At 43.0% G+C, this 13703-nt stretch overlaps 1 long non-coding RNA gene across 1 annotated transcript; it reads left to right on the top strand.

Annotated features, from left to right (window-relative positions):
• Window positions 1-677: 677 nt before the first annotated feature.
• LOC112641091 (uncharacterized) lies at window positions 678-3728 on the top strand. Its single transcript, XR_003124494.3, has 3 exons — window positions 678-1673; window positions 1759-1932; window positions 2546-3728. It is a non-coding gene; the product is annotated as an uncharacterized LOC112641091 (long non-coding RNA).
• Window positions 3729-13703: the final 9975 nt, after the last annotated feature.

The raw sequence follows: 13703 nt of genomic DNA, 5'->3' as shown, positions 1-13703 counted from the left end.
GAATTCACAAGGGATTGCCACCCTATTCTACCCAATCAAATCCCCTGATAATTGTAAGGTACGTTATTACCTAAAGTACTAAATAAACTGAGACATCTCATTGAAGATAAGACATATCTGATTGCAGGTAGGTTAAAATATGGAAGACATTTGAGTCTTAAAATCACTGACATATGGTATTTAAAACCAAATCTGGGAGTTGCAATTTTTTCCCTCTAAAGGGAGAGACACAGGGTGCTTGGGTGGCTCAGTCGGTTAAGCGCTGGCCTTGGTTCAGGTCATGATGCCAGTCCTGGGATGGAGGCCTGCACTGGGGCTCCCCGCCCCCTGGGGAGCCTGCTTTCCCCCGTCCCACTGCCCCTCCCCCGAGCTGTGCGCTCGTGCCCGCTCTCTCTGTCTCTTCACTCTCTCTCTCAAATAAATAAAATCTTTAAAAAAAAAGTAAATAAAAAAATAAAGAGAGAGATACAATTGATTTTAGAGGAAAAGGATTCTGTGGTTTAGGAGCCCACGAGGATGACTATTCATTTGTTTTCAGAAGAGCTGCCCTAATGCGCCTTGGCCTGGTAAAGTGAGGGCCAGACAGAGAGAGGGACAGACAGACAGAAAGGAATTGTTCCATATACTGAGGTAATAGGAACCGGAGCATTCCTTGGCTGCCGGGACAACGGGGCGAGGGGAGATTCGAGCAAGGTCTGGTTGCAGACCAGTGTTCTCCACACTGGCCGGCCTCTGGACGCACCCGGGAGCTTTGTGTCCACCTGCCCAGCCTCACTCCCATAGATTCTGACTTAAATGGTTTGAGGTGGTCCTGGGTATTGGCCTTTTTAAAAGCTTCTAAAAGATTCTGTTGAGACAGAGAAGGGGTGGTCACAGGAGCCTAAGGGGGCAAAGGTGGCTGGTGGGAACTTTCTGTCTGTGGAGGCGGCCAGGGCTAGTTGGGGCCACCGTGGCTAGTGTTTCAGAGGAGGCTGTTTCTTGTTCTGTGCTGCGTCCTCTCGCCCTCGCCAGCCTGTAGCGTAAGTGTGCTGTGCCACAGCTGTGGAAGATGAGGTGGCGCCCAGAGAGGACCGAGGGGCTGCAGAAGACGCACCACGGCCGCAGGGGTGGGCGCCACAGCGCGTCTCCGTGCCAGGGTGGGCGGCAAGCTCAGCGCCAAGCGGCCCAGGGACGTCTCCTCTCCACCAGAACCGTGTGAATCCTCAGAGATACCCGGCTTCCCACTGCTCACAGCAGGGCCGCTTGAGCCTTTCCATTTGAATACTGAACAAAAGGATGATTCTAGAAGGCTGGGAGACTTGGGGGTCACTCAAACCGACCCTTTAGTTATACCAAGTCTTTTATGGTCTGGTTTCTGCCCACCTTTTCCCACCGTCCCCGCATCGCATAACCCGCCCTACCCCACACGCACCCCACAGTCCTCAGAGAACGTCCATTCCCCTGTCAGGATTCAATCCAAGATGTACTTGGGTTCTGAGAAGCCCTTTCCGGACCCTTTCCTCAGGCCTACCTCCACTGGAGCGGCTCATTCCTTCCTGCTGCCCCGCTGAGTTCTGTGCAGACTCTGTGCCTCTGTTCGGAGCTGAACTGGGTCCCCCGGAAAAGCTACGTGGACACCCTAACCCTCAGCACCTCAGAATGTGACCTTATTTGGAAACAGGGTCCTTACAGAGGTAAGTGAGTTCACATGAGGCCATTATGGTGGGCCCTAGTCCAGCATGACTGGTATTCTTATAAAAAAGGGAAATTTGGCGACAGAGACATGCACACGGGGAGAGCACCGTGTGAAGCCCGGGGTGCTGCGGCCGCCAGCGAAGACATACCAGCCGCCAGAGGAAAGGTCTGGAACGCATCCTCCCCAAGTGCCTCTGTGGGGAGCACGGCCCTCCGACGCCTCCATCTCGGGCCTCTAGCCTCCGGCCCTGTGACACAGTAAGTCTCTAAGCCACTCGGTTTGCAGCGCTCTGTTAGGCCACCCCTACAAAACCCAGAGCCTCCAGCGTGTCGCTGCCTTTACGTCTGTAGGGCCACCATCCCACTAAGCTGCAAGCCCCTCCAAGACAGACACTGCTCTAGCCACCTGTGCCTCACCTAGAGATACCCAAACGCTTGTTGAATGAATCAGTGACCGTGGCGCATCCACCGGTTTTCTGAAACTGCTCTCAAACAGCACCGGGGGGCACCACATGCCCTGGGGCTTCCTCAGCTTGGTGGCTGGAGTCCGCTCCGCTGCTAGCTGCCACGGTCACCACCAACCACAGCAGCAACAACAGCCCTGTCTTCAGCCAGTTTCAGTGGCCACCAGATAGCAAGCGTGCCTTCAGTCAGTCACTGGGCAACCAGTGATGGAGTGGCTCCCAGGGCTTGATTCTGTGGTGGGAACGGGGACACGGAGGTAAACGAGACCAGCTGGGTCCCGGGTTTCATGGGGAGAGACAGGAGAGACAGAGTAAGTAATTATGTCATTACAATGATGATAAAGCGCTCGAAGGAGAAGCACAAGATACCGAGAGAATAATTAACAGAGGACTCTGCCTAATTCCAGAAAGCTCCTCAAAGAGAGTGCCGTGTGAGCTGAGGAAAGAGGGATTCAGAAGAATACACGCGGCCAAACTTCAGAGGGGCGTGAGCCCGCGGAGCAAGTGACACATGTGAAAGCCATCCACTCAATAATTACTTTTTTTTAAATAAAAAAATTTATTTATTTATTCATGAAAGACACAGAGAGGGAGAGAGAGGCAGAGACACAGGCAGAGGGAGAAGCAGGCTCCATGCAGGGAGTCCGATGTGGGACTCGATCCCAGGTCTCCAGGATCAGGCCCTGGGCTGCAGGCGGCACTAAACCACTGAGCCACCTGGGCTGCCCCCAATAATTACTTTTTGAGACCTGGCTCTGGGCCAGGCAGGTGTTCTGGGTTCCGGGTGAACAGCAGAGAACCACTGAGAACCTCACTACTGAAATGCTCACGTGGAAGAAGCCAAGGAGCCAAGCAGAAAGAACCAAGGAAGGAAACAGCAGAGCAGGCGTCAGGGCGTGAGGTTTGACCACCGCATCTGTCTCGGTCACTGCGGGGCCTCCCACCCATAGAACCGGGCCTGGCACACGCAAAGGGTTTAATGGGTTATTTGCTGTGGATGGATTGGAATCGGGAGGCGGGGCCGGCTGAGTGAGCACAGCACTAAGGGCTGAGGGTCTGCAAGGGTGCTGTTGAGCCCCTAGTGTCCACAGCCCAATTTTCCACTGCTGTTCAGGGTCCCGGTGATCCTGAGAACTCTGGTAATGAGGTCAGCCTGTGAGTGGCACAGTGACCTGTCCACGTTTAAGCCAAGATTCGTAACTGTTGACATTCTTCACGTAAAGCAGACAGTATGGCTCTCCAGAGCTTAGAAACCTCAGAAGGAAAAGTCTGTGTCATTCCCATTCTGGTGACTTCCTCCCTTGTTTAGGTCCCTATGACCTTTACTATGGGCTAGTAAGTGAGGGGAGAGCTACAATCCAGCTCCAGAGTAGATGATTCTATTGTTTGGGACTTTTTGGTTGATAGAGGAAGATTCCACTCCCCTAACCCCCTTTTAAACACATGATATTGTTCACTATAGGAAATACTACAAAAAACACAAAATCTAACGGAAAATAAAAGTCCTCCATAATCCCACCACCCACCAATGTTAAATTTTGGTATATTTCTTGCAGGCTTTTTCTCCGCAGATATACCCGGTATGTGTATGTGTAGTGTTCTTACCAAAAAATAAAAAATAAAAAAGAAGAGAGAGAGAGAGAGAGAGAGAGAGAGAGACGTTATATAATATCAATTTGCAGCTGAGTCAAGCTTAGAAATTCATATTCAACATATTTCTATGTCGGTAGATATTCATCAACATCACTATTGCAAATTTTGGCCTGGCCTAGTGTTACAACCTCCTGAATTCTCCATTTCTAATTTCTCCCCATCCTGTGAGCAATTGTTCCTCCTGAAGCTTAATAGTCCTAGTCATGTCACTCTCCTGTTGAAAACCTTTCAAATGCTTCCCACTCCTCATTTCCCATAGATGAAATTAAATGATGTCATCCCAAATTGGAGACCCTCCATGACCTGCCCCTGCCCCCAAGCTGCTTGTCCATTTTTATCTTCCATTTCTTTCTGAAATGCACCTTAATGGGCAAGGGCAAGCTTGGAGTTTCCCAAGGTCCTCCTCAGTCCTTTCCCGACCCTGCTCAAACTGTTCCCTTCCGCTCAGAACACCATCCGCACCAACCCCCCAACTACTGGCACCCCGGGCCAACCTCTGGGTCTGGCTCGGGTGCTGCTGTCTTCAGGAAGCCTGTTCTTCTCCAGTAATTGTCCTTGGCACTGAGCCATGTGCTTTTCTCATCGCAGGGAAAAGAGATGGTTTACTATATCTGTGTCGCCGCTTAAAGCATACTCTGCTGCTTTGGATGTGCACGTGTGTGAGCGTGCAAACGTACATGGTGCTAAACTGTGCAAACGACGGTTAGTTCCAGGGCAGATTTGGAGTCTAAGGCTTCACTCCCACAAATGCCCTTCTCATTTCTGTAAAGTATTTGTATACATCTAAATATCCACGTGGGTGTGTGCATAGAGACAGGTGTGCAAGTGTGCACACGCAGGTATGTATGTGTGTGTATATGTGTGTATCAAGATTCTTGCTGGAATCTTTTCTGGAAGCTGCCACTTCTAAGGTACAAGCTAATCTTCCTACGACATTTATAGGTTTCAGTCAACCATGGCATTTTATTAGGGAGCTTGCGGGGGAAAAGGCACCTGAGTCATCCCCGGCATAAACCTGTCCGCCTCAGTCGAGAACCTGGCTCCTCCTTGGCTTCATGCTATTAAATTGACAAATAGCCCTTAATAAATCCACTGAGCTTACATAACTCCGTTCTGGCACCGTGAGACCTGACAACAGGATGGTATGCCGACTATGGGTAGGTTCATATTTAACCAACTAGATTTCCTGGGTTAGCTCTTTGTGCAAGCAGTGGCATTCAGGGGCCAGACTCCCTTTAATATCTGAGAAATTGGATTTCCTCAGATTTTAGAATTAACCCTGTAGGAGTTCACCATTTCAACACTGCAAAAATAGTAAGGAGCACAGGAAGGAGGTCGATAGGGAGACTTTTACCCAAGAGAAGTTTAGAGTTTCAGTAGAACCCCTCTTTGGAACTGACTTCTTTCAGGGTTATTAGGATGTGAACGTGTACTTCCTTTCCTCCCCCCTCGCCCCCAAGGCTGCCCTGCCAAATCGCTTGGCTGACCTTCATCCATTGCTGATCCCATAAGCTCCATGCCCTACATGGAGGAATCAGGGCACACGTGGTCATCTTCTGGCTCAAGCCTTGGCTGCCGATGATGCAAGTGCTGTGGAGACTTTGCCCGACACTGACTCCTGTCCGTTTTAACTTTCTCTTTTCACTCTAGGCCCTCCCTGAATGATCTCATCCACTCCTGTGGCCTTTAACGCCACCTATATGATGACCACTCCCACATTTATATTTCCCTTTCAGATCTGCCTTCTGAGCTCTGTCCCATGTTCCAACTTCTTGTCCCTACTTGTCATCACCATACGCATATCTGCCCAGCACCACAGACTCCACAGGTTTAAAATGAATTTATCAGCTGTTCCCTAAACTCATTCCTTCTCTTTGGTTTCCTATCCAGAGGATGACCTCACCTGCCATCTAGATACTCAAGGATAAAATCTGGGATGTGTCCTCATTGACACTCCCTTTCACTTCCCCTGCACCCTAACTGGACAATCGTCAAGCCCTGACAGTCTGGTAATCTCTTGAGGAGTTCTCAATTCTGTCCATGGCTCTGCATTTCTCCTGCTGGCTCCCTGCTCCCAGACACTAGAGGATCTTGCCTTGACTGCTACAAAAGCCTTCTAACCAGTTCCCCACATCTTTTTTTTTTTTTTTTTGAGAGAGAGAGAGAGAGCACACAAGAGCAAGAGTGCCAGAGTGCCAGAGTGAGTGAGCACTAGTGGAGGAGCAGAGGAGAATCCCAAGCAGGTTCCACACCCAGTGCAGAGCCCAGCGTGGGGCTGGAGATCATGACCTGAGCCAAAATCAAGAGTCAGACACTTGGCCAACTGAACCACCCAAGCAAACCCCACCCCCATTTCTTGCATTCTCTAATCTAGTTCCCACATAGCAGCCAAGGAGTTTAAAAAAAAAACCCAAACTATCTAAATATGTTATTCCCCTGCTTAAACACTGTCCACGGTTTCTCAGCTCTTTCATTGAAAAATTCAAAGCTTTTGCCATGGCTCACACTGCCCTGAATGGCCTAGTCACACCCTCCCCATCAATGTCACTCAGTGTCCCCATGTCCCTTTTCCTGTCTTCTTGTTGCTCTTGCCACACAGGCCTACCCAAGTCCTTAGATGCCATGGCTGGACAGAGCTACTTCTATTCCTTCCTCTTTGTCTGGCTAGTTCCCATTCATCTTTCTAGGTTTTAACTGAAATATCCCCTGAAGCCTCTAAGATCAGATTAGCACCTGATTATGCTCGTTTGCACAGCACCATGCTTCTCTGTACTGCTGATCACAATGGCTATTATTTGAACAATGATTTGTTTGATATTAATTCCTTTTCCTAGTCTGTAAGCTTCATAAAATTAGGACCTGTATCTTCTTTTTCAGTGATGTCTTTTAAGCACCTAGCACAAGGCCTGACACTTAACAAGTGTCTGAAAAGTATTTGCTAAATGAATAGAAGATGCTCTAAGTCGAGATCTTTCTGACATAGTGGAACATATTAGCAATTTCTGCCAGTGTCCTTCTAGTTCTGAATGACTAGCTTTACTCGTTTGTGTATGGGTTGGTTTTAACTTTTCATTGAATGGACCAAAGGCATTTGCTCTAGCCAGATAACGCACTGGGCACCCAGAATCAAAGTTGAATTAGACTTTGATGCTGCACAGAAGGAGTTTACCAATTAGCAGGGAATACATCAAGTTTATATTTTCTGTGGGAGGATACAAGAGAGATTTGGGGATTTTCATAGAAGTAAGAACACCTACACCTGTTACACTCGATGAGATCATTCATCTAAGAGTAGGCAGGGCGCCAGAGAAAGGGTTATGGGCTCTCTTGGCTGAGCCACTGTGGCTGTGGCCAGGTTAATTACACTCAGTACAGCCCAAGGTCAGAGGGCTGAGTTGACTCATTCTGCAAAGAGAGCCATCAACAGGCCACGCAAGGTCAGCAGGTTGGGGCTCACCCACAAGGCACAGCCACGGAGAAGGAAGGGTGCTCAGACTTGGCTTGTCAAATGCCAGACTGGCCGTGGTTGCATCTCCTGGCCACCACAGACCCCCCGCAGCTGCAATGTGCAGACTTAGGACTTCCCAGCAAGTGCTGAGTCAAGGTCTGCAGGCAAAAGGTTGAGCAATGAGCCCACTTTCGGGCAGAGCTGGGTTTGTATCTGGCACTGTTTGGAGGCCCACGATTCTAAGCAACTGTCCTCAGCTTTCTGAGACTGTTTCCTCTGTAATATATGAGATAGTTGCATATCCGTCACTCACCGGGACGTTGGTGTTCATTATCTGTCACTGAGTTATAGCTGACATACAATACCAGTGTCGGGTATGCGACGTACTAATTCAGTATTTATATACATTACAAACCGATCGCCCGCTGAGTGTGGTTAGCGTCCGTCACCATACGTAGCACTACAGTATTGTGGTGAACCCCTGTGTTCTACTTTCCATCTCTGTGACTTACTTATTTTCTAACGGAAAGTTAGTACCTCTTAATCCCCTTCACTCATTTTGCCCCCTCCCTACTCCCCTCCTCTCTCACAGCCACCAGCTTGTTTGCTGTATTTATGAGTCTGTTTCTGGTTTGTTTTGTTCATTTGTTTTGTTTTTCGAGATGCCACAAATAAGTGAAATCACATGGTTTTTCTTTTTTCTTTATGACTTATTTCACTTAGCATAATACCTTCTAGGTCTTTCCTTATTGTGAATGTCAAGATTTCATTATTTCTTAATGGCTAAGTACTGTGTGTGTGTGTGAGAGAGAGAGAGAGAGAGAGCGAGTGCTTCATTCATTCACTGACAGACACTTAGGTTGCTTCCATATCTTGGCCGTGGTAAATAATACTGCAGTGAACTTAAGGGCACAATATGTATTTTTAAAATAGTATTTTTGTTTTCCTTGGATAAATATCCAGAAGTGGAATTGATAAATTGTATGGTATTTTTATTTTTAATTTTTTGAAGAAAATTTGTACTGTTTTCTTCAGTGACTGCACCAATTTACATTCCTGCCAACAATGCACAAGTGTTCCCTTTTCTCCATCCTTTCTAACTTGGTATTTTTTTGTCCTTTTGATTCTAGCCATGCTGACAGATGTCAGGTGATCTCTCATAGTGGTTTTGAAATATGTTTCCCTGATGATTAGTGACACTGAGCATCTTTTCATGTGCCTATTTACCATCTGTATGTCTACTTTGGGAAAATATCTATCCAGGTCACCTGCCCATTTTTTAATTGGATTGTTTTGTTTATTTGGTGTTGAGTTCTATAGGTTTTTAAAATAGGGGATCCCTGGGTGTCCCAGTGGTTTAGCACTTGCCTTCGGCCCAGGTTGTGACCCCGGGGTCCTGGGATCGAGTCTTACGTCGGCCTCCCTGCAGGGCGCCTGCTTCTCCCTCTGCCTGTGTCTCTGCCTCTCTCTCTCTCTCTGTGTGTGTGTGTCTCTCATGAATAAATAAATAAAATCTTTTAAAAAAAGTTTTTAAGTCAACAAAACTAAAAGACAACCTACAGAATGGGAGAAGATATTTGCAAATGACGTATCAGATAAAGGGCTAGTTTCCAAGATCTATAAAGAACTTATTAAACTCAACAGCAAAGAAACAAACAATCCAATCATGAAACGGGCAAAAGACATGAACAGAGATCTCACAGACGAAGACATAGACATGGCCAACACGCACATGAGAACATGCTCCGCATCACTTGCCATCAGGGAAATACAAATCCAAACCACAATGAGATCCCACCTCACACCCGTGAGAATGGGGAAAATTAACAAGGCAGGAAACCGCAAATGTTGGAGAGGATGGGGAGAAAAGGGAACCCTCTTATACTGTTGGTGGGAATGTGAACTGGTGCAGCCACTCTGGAAAACTGTGTGGAGGTTCCTCAAAGAGTTAAAAATAGATCTGCCCTATGACCCAGCAATTGCACTGCTGGGGATTTACCCCAAAGATACAGATGCAGTGAAACGCCGGGACACCTGAACCCTGATGTTTCTAGCAGCAATGGCCACAATAGCCAAACTGTGGAAGGAGCCTCGGTGTCCATCGAAAGATGAATGGATAAAGAAGATGTGGTCTATGTATACAATGGAATATTCCTCAGCCATTTGAAACGACAAATACCCACCATGTGCTTCGATGTGGATAGACCTGGAGGGTATTATGCTGAGTGAAGTAAGTCAATCGGAGAAGGACAAACATTATATGTTCTCATTCTTTTGGGGAATATAAATAATAGTGAAAGGGAATAAAGGGGAAAGGAGAAAAAATAAGTGGGAAATATCAGAAAGGAAGACAGACCATGAGAGACTCCTAACTCTGGGACACGAACTAGGGGTGGTGGAAGGGGAGGAGAGTGGGGGTGGGGGTGACTGGGTGACGGGCACTGAGGGGGGCACTTGACGGGATGAGCACTGGGTGTTTTGCTGTATGTTGGCAAATTGAACACCAATAAAAAATAAATGTATTATTAAAAAATAAATAAATAAAGTTTTTAATATATATATTTTGAATGTTAATCTTTTATCAAATTTCTCATTTGAAAATATCTTCTCCCTTTCAGAAAGTTGCTTTTTCATTTTTTATGGTTTCCTTTGCTGTGTAAAAACTTTTTACTTAGATGTAGTCCCAATTATTTATTTTTGCTTTTGTTGCTCTTGACTGAAGAGACAGATCCACAAAGATGTTGCTAAGACCGATGTCCAAGAGTTTATTGCCTTCGTTTTCTTTTAGGAGTTTTATAGTTTTAGCTTTACGTTTTACATTTAGGTCTTCAATCATTTTGATTTTATTTTTGTATGGTCCAGTTCATTCTTTTGCATGTCACTGTCCAGTTTCCCCAACACTATTTCCTGAAGACTGTCATTTCCCCATTGTATATGCTTGCCTCCTTTGTCATGGATTAGCCAACCACATAAGCATGGGTTAATTTTTGGGCTTCTCTTCTGTTCCACTGATCTACGCGTCTATTTTTGTGCCAGTACCACACTGTTTTGATTACGACAGCTTTGTGGTAGAGTTTAAAATCTGAGGATGCAGTACTTCCAGCTTTGTTCTTCTTTCTCAAGATTCCTTTTGCTATTCGAGATCTTTGTGGTTCCATACAAATTTTAGGATTATTTGTTCTAGTTCCATGAAAAATGTTTGTTATTGGTATTTGATAGGGATTGCATTGAATTTGTAGATTGCTTTGGATACTATGGACATTTTAAGAATATTAGTTCTAATAATCCATGGCCATGGCATATTTGCCTACTTATCTCTGTCACTTTCAATTTCTCTCATTAAGTCTTACAGTTTTCAGAGTATAGGATTTTTACCTCCTTGGTTAAATTCTTAAGTATTTTACTCCTTTTGATGCAATTGTAAATGGGATTGTTTTCTTAATTTCTCTTTCCAATAGTTCATTAATATATAGAAATGCAACAGATTTCTATATGTAAATGTTGTATCCTACAACTTTTACTGAATTGATTTATTCTAATAGATTGTTTTTTGTGGAGTCTTTTGGTTTTCTGTATATAGTATCATGTCATCTACAAATAGTGGCAGTTTCACTTTTTCCTTACCAACTTGGATGCCTTTTATTTTTTTCCTTGTCTAATTGTTATGGCTAGAACATTCAGTACTGCTGAATAAAAATGAAGAGAGGGAACGTCCTTGTCTTGTTCTTGATCTTAGAGGAAATGTTTTCAGCTCTTACCATTGAGTATAATGTAAGCTGTGTGGGTATCATATATGCCTTTTATTAGGTTGAGGCATGTTTCCTCTATACTCAACTTGTTGAGAATTTTTATCATAAATGGATGTTGAGTTTTGTCAAGTGCTTTTTCTGCATTTGTTGAGACAGTTATATGATTTTTATCCTTTATCTTGTAAATGTGGTATATCATGTTGATTGATTTGCAGATGTTAAACTATTCTTGCATCTCTGGAATGAATCCCATTTGGTCAGAGTGTGTGATGCTTTCAATGTATTGTTGAATTTGGTTTGCCAATCTTTTTATCGAGGATTTTTGCATCTATGTTCATCAGGGCTATTGGCCTAAAGTTTTCTAGCATGTCTTTGGTTTTGGCATCAGGATGCTATTAACTTTGTAAAATGAAGTTGCAATTGCTATTTCCTCTTCCATGTTTTGGAATAATTTGGGAAGGGTAGGTATTAACTCTTCTTTAAATGTTTCATAGAATTCATCTGTAAAGCCATCTGAACCTAGACTTTTGTTTGGTGAGAGCTTTTGATTACTGATTCACTTTCATTATTAGTAATGGGTCTTTTCACATTTTTAATTTCTTCATGATTTAGTCTTGAAAGATTGCACATTTCCAGGAATCTTTGCATTTCTTTTAGGCCATCTAATTTGTTGGTGTATAATTCTTCATAGTATTCGCTTATGATTCTTTGTATCTCTGTAGTGTCTATCACAATTTCTCCTCTTTCATTTCTGATTTTATTTGGGCTCTCCCTTTTGTTCTTGATGGGTCTAACTAAATGTTTGTAGATTTTTCTTATCTTTTCAAAGAACCAGATCTTAGTTTCATACATCTTATTTATTTACTCAGTCTCTATTTCATTTATTTCTGCTCTGATCTTTATTATTTTTTTCCATCTACTAATTTTGAGGGGTTTTTTGTTCTCCATTTTCTAGTTCTTTAAATGTAAAGTTACATTGCTTGAGATTTTCCTTGTTTCTTGAGGTAGACTCGTATTTCTATGAACTTCCTTTTTAGACTTGTTTTTTTTGCATCCCCAAAATATTGGAACATTGTGTTTCCATTTTCATTTTCTCAAGGTATTTTTTGTTTTTCTCTGTCACTTCTTTATTGACCCATTGGTTGCTTAATAGCATTTTGTTTAGTCTCTAAGTATTTTTGTTTTTTCCAAGTTTTCTTCTTGTAATTTATTTCTAGTTTTATACCGTCATGGTCAGAAATGATGCTTGATATGACTACAACCTTTTTTAAACGTATTGAGACTTGTTTTGTGGCCTAACATGCACTCTATCCTGGATAATGTCCCATGTGCACTTGAAAAGAATGTGTATTCTGGTTTTGGATGAAGTATTATGTATGTATCTGTTAAGTCCTTTTGGTCTAATGTGTTGCTTAAACCTAATGTTTTCTTATTGATTTTCTGTCTACATAATCTATTCATTGATGTAAATGGGATAATAAAGTCCCTTACCATTATTGTATTGCTGTCTATTTCTTCCTTTATTCCTGTTGGTATTTGCTTTATATATAGGTGCTCCTATGTTGGGTGCATAGATGTTTATAAATATTGTCTTCTTGTTAGATTGACTCCTTTACTGTTATACAATGCTTTTGTCTTTTGTTGTAGCCTTTGTCTTAAAGTCCATCTTGTTTGACATAAGCATCCTTCCCTCAGCTTTCTTTTTATTTCCATTTGCATGGCATATATTTTTTCCCATACTTTTACTTTCACTCTGTGAGTCCCATTAGGTTTGAAGTGAGTCTCCTATTGGTAGCATATAGACAGGTCTTATTTTTTTTAATCCATTCAGCCACCCTGTCTTTTGACTGGAGCATTTAGTCCATTTAAATTTAAAGTAATTATCAAAAAAAATAAAAGTAATTATCAACAGGTATGTACTTATTTCTATTTTGTTAATTATTTTCTGGCTGTGTTTATAGTTCCTCTCTCTTCCTTTTTTACTTCTTTCTCCCTTCCCTTGTAGTTTTTTTTCTTTAGTGTTATATTTAGATTCTGTTCCCCTTTGTATATTCATTATAAATGTTTTCTTTGTGATTACTGTGAGGTTCACAGATAACATCTTTTGTATATAACAGCCTGGTTTAAGTTAACAGTAACAGTTTGAACACATGCCAAAACTTTATATTTTTATCCCTGCACACACATTTTATATTTTTGATGACACATTTTACATATTTATATTTTATGTATCCCTTAACTAACTACTGTGTTTTAATTTATTTCTACTTTTCTCTTTTACCTTTCATACTTGCTCTACAAGTAGTTGATCCACTGCCTTTATTATTTATTTACCTTTGCCAGTAAGATTTTACTTTTACATGTTTTCTTATTATTAATTAATGCCTTTTCTTTTTAGCTTAGAGAAGTCCCTTTAACATTTCTTATAAGGCCAGTTTAATGGCAGTTAATTCCTTTGACTTTTGCTTAGTTGGAAAACTCTTAATCTCTCCTTCAATTCTGAATGATAACATTTTTGGGTAAAAAAAACTCTTGGTTGGCAGTTTTTCCCCTTCAGTGCTTTGAATATGCATGCCCTCCTTTCTGTCTTGCAAAGTTTCTACTGAAAAATTTGCTGATATCCTAATGGGGTTTCCTTTTCTATGTAATGTGCTGCTTTTCTTTTACTGTTTTTAAGATTCTCTCTTTATCCTTAAATTTTACCATTTGAATTAT

This window comes from Canis lupus, chromosome 6 (genome assembly GCF_003254725.2).
Source record: "Canis lupus dingo isolate Sandy chromosome 6, ASM325472v2, whole genome shotgun sequence".
Lineage (NCBI taxonomy): Eukaryota > Metazoa > Chordata > Mammalia > Carnivora > Canidae > Canis > Canis lupus.
This window is presented reverse-complemented; position numbering and strand designations above follow the sequence as displayed.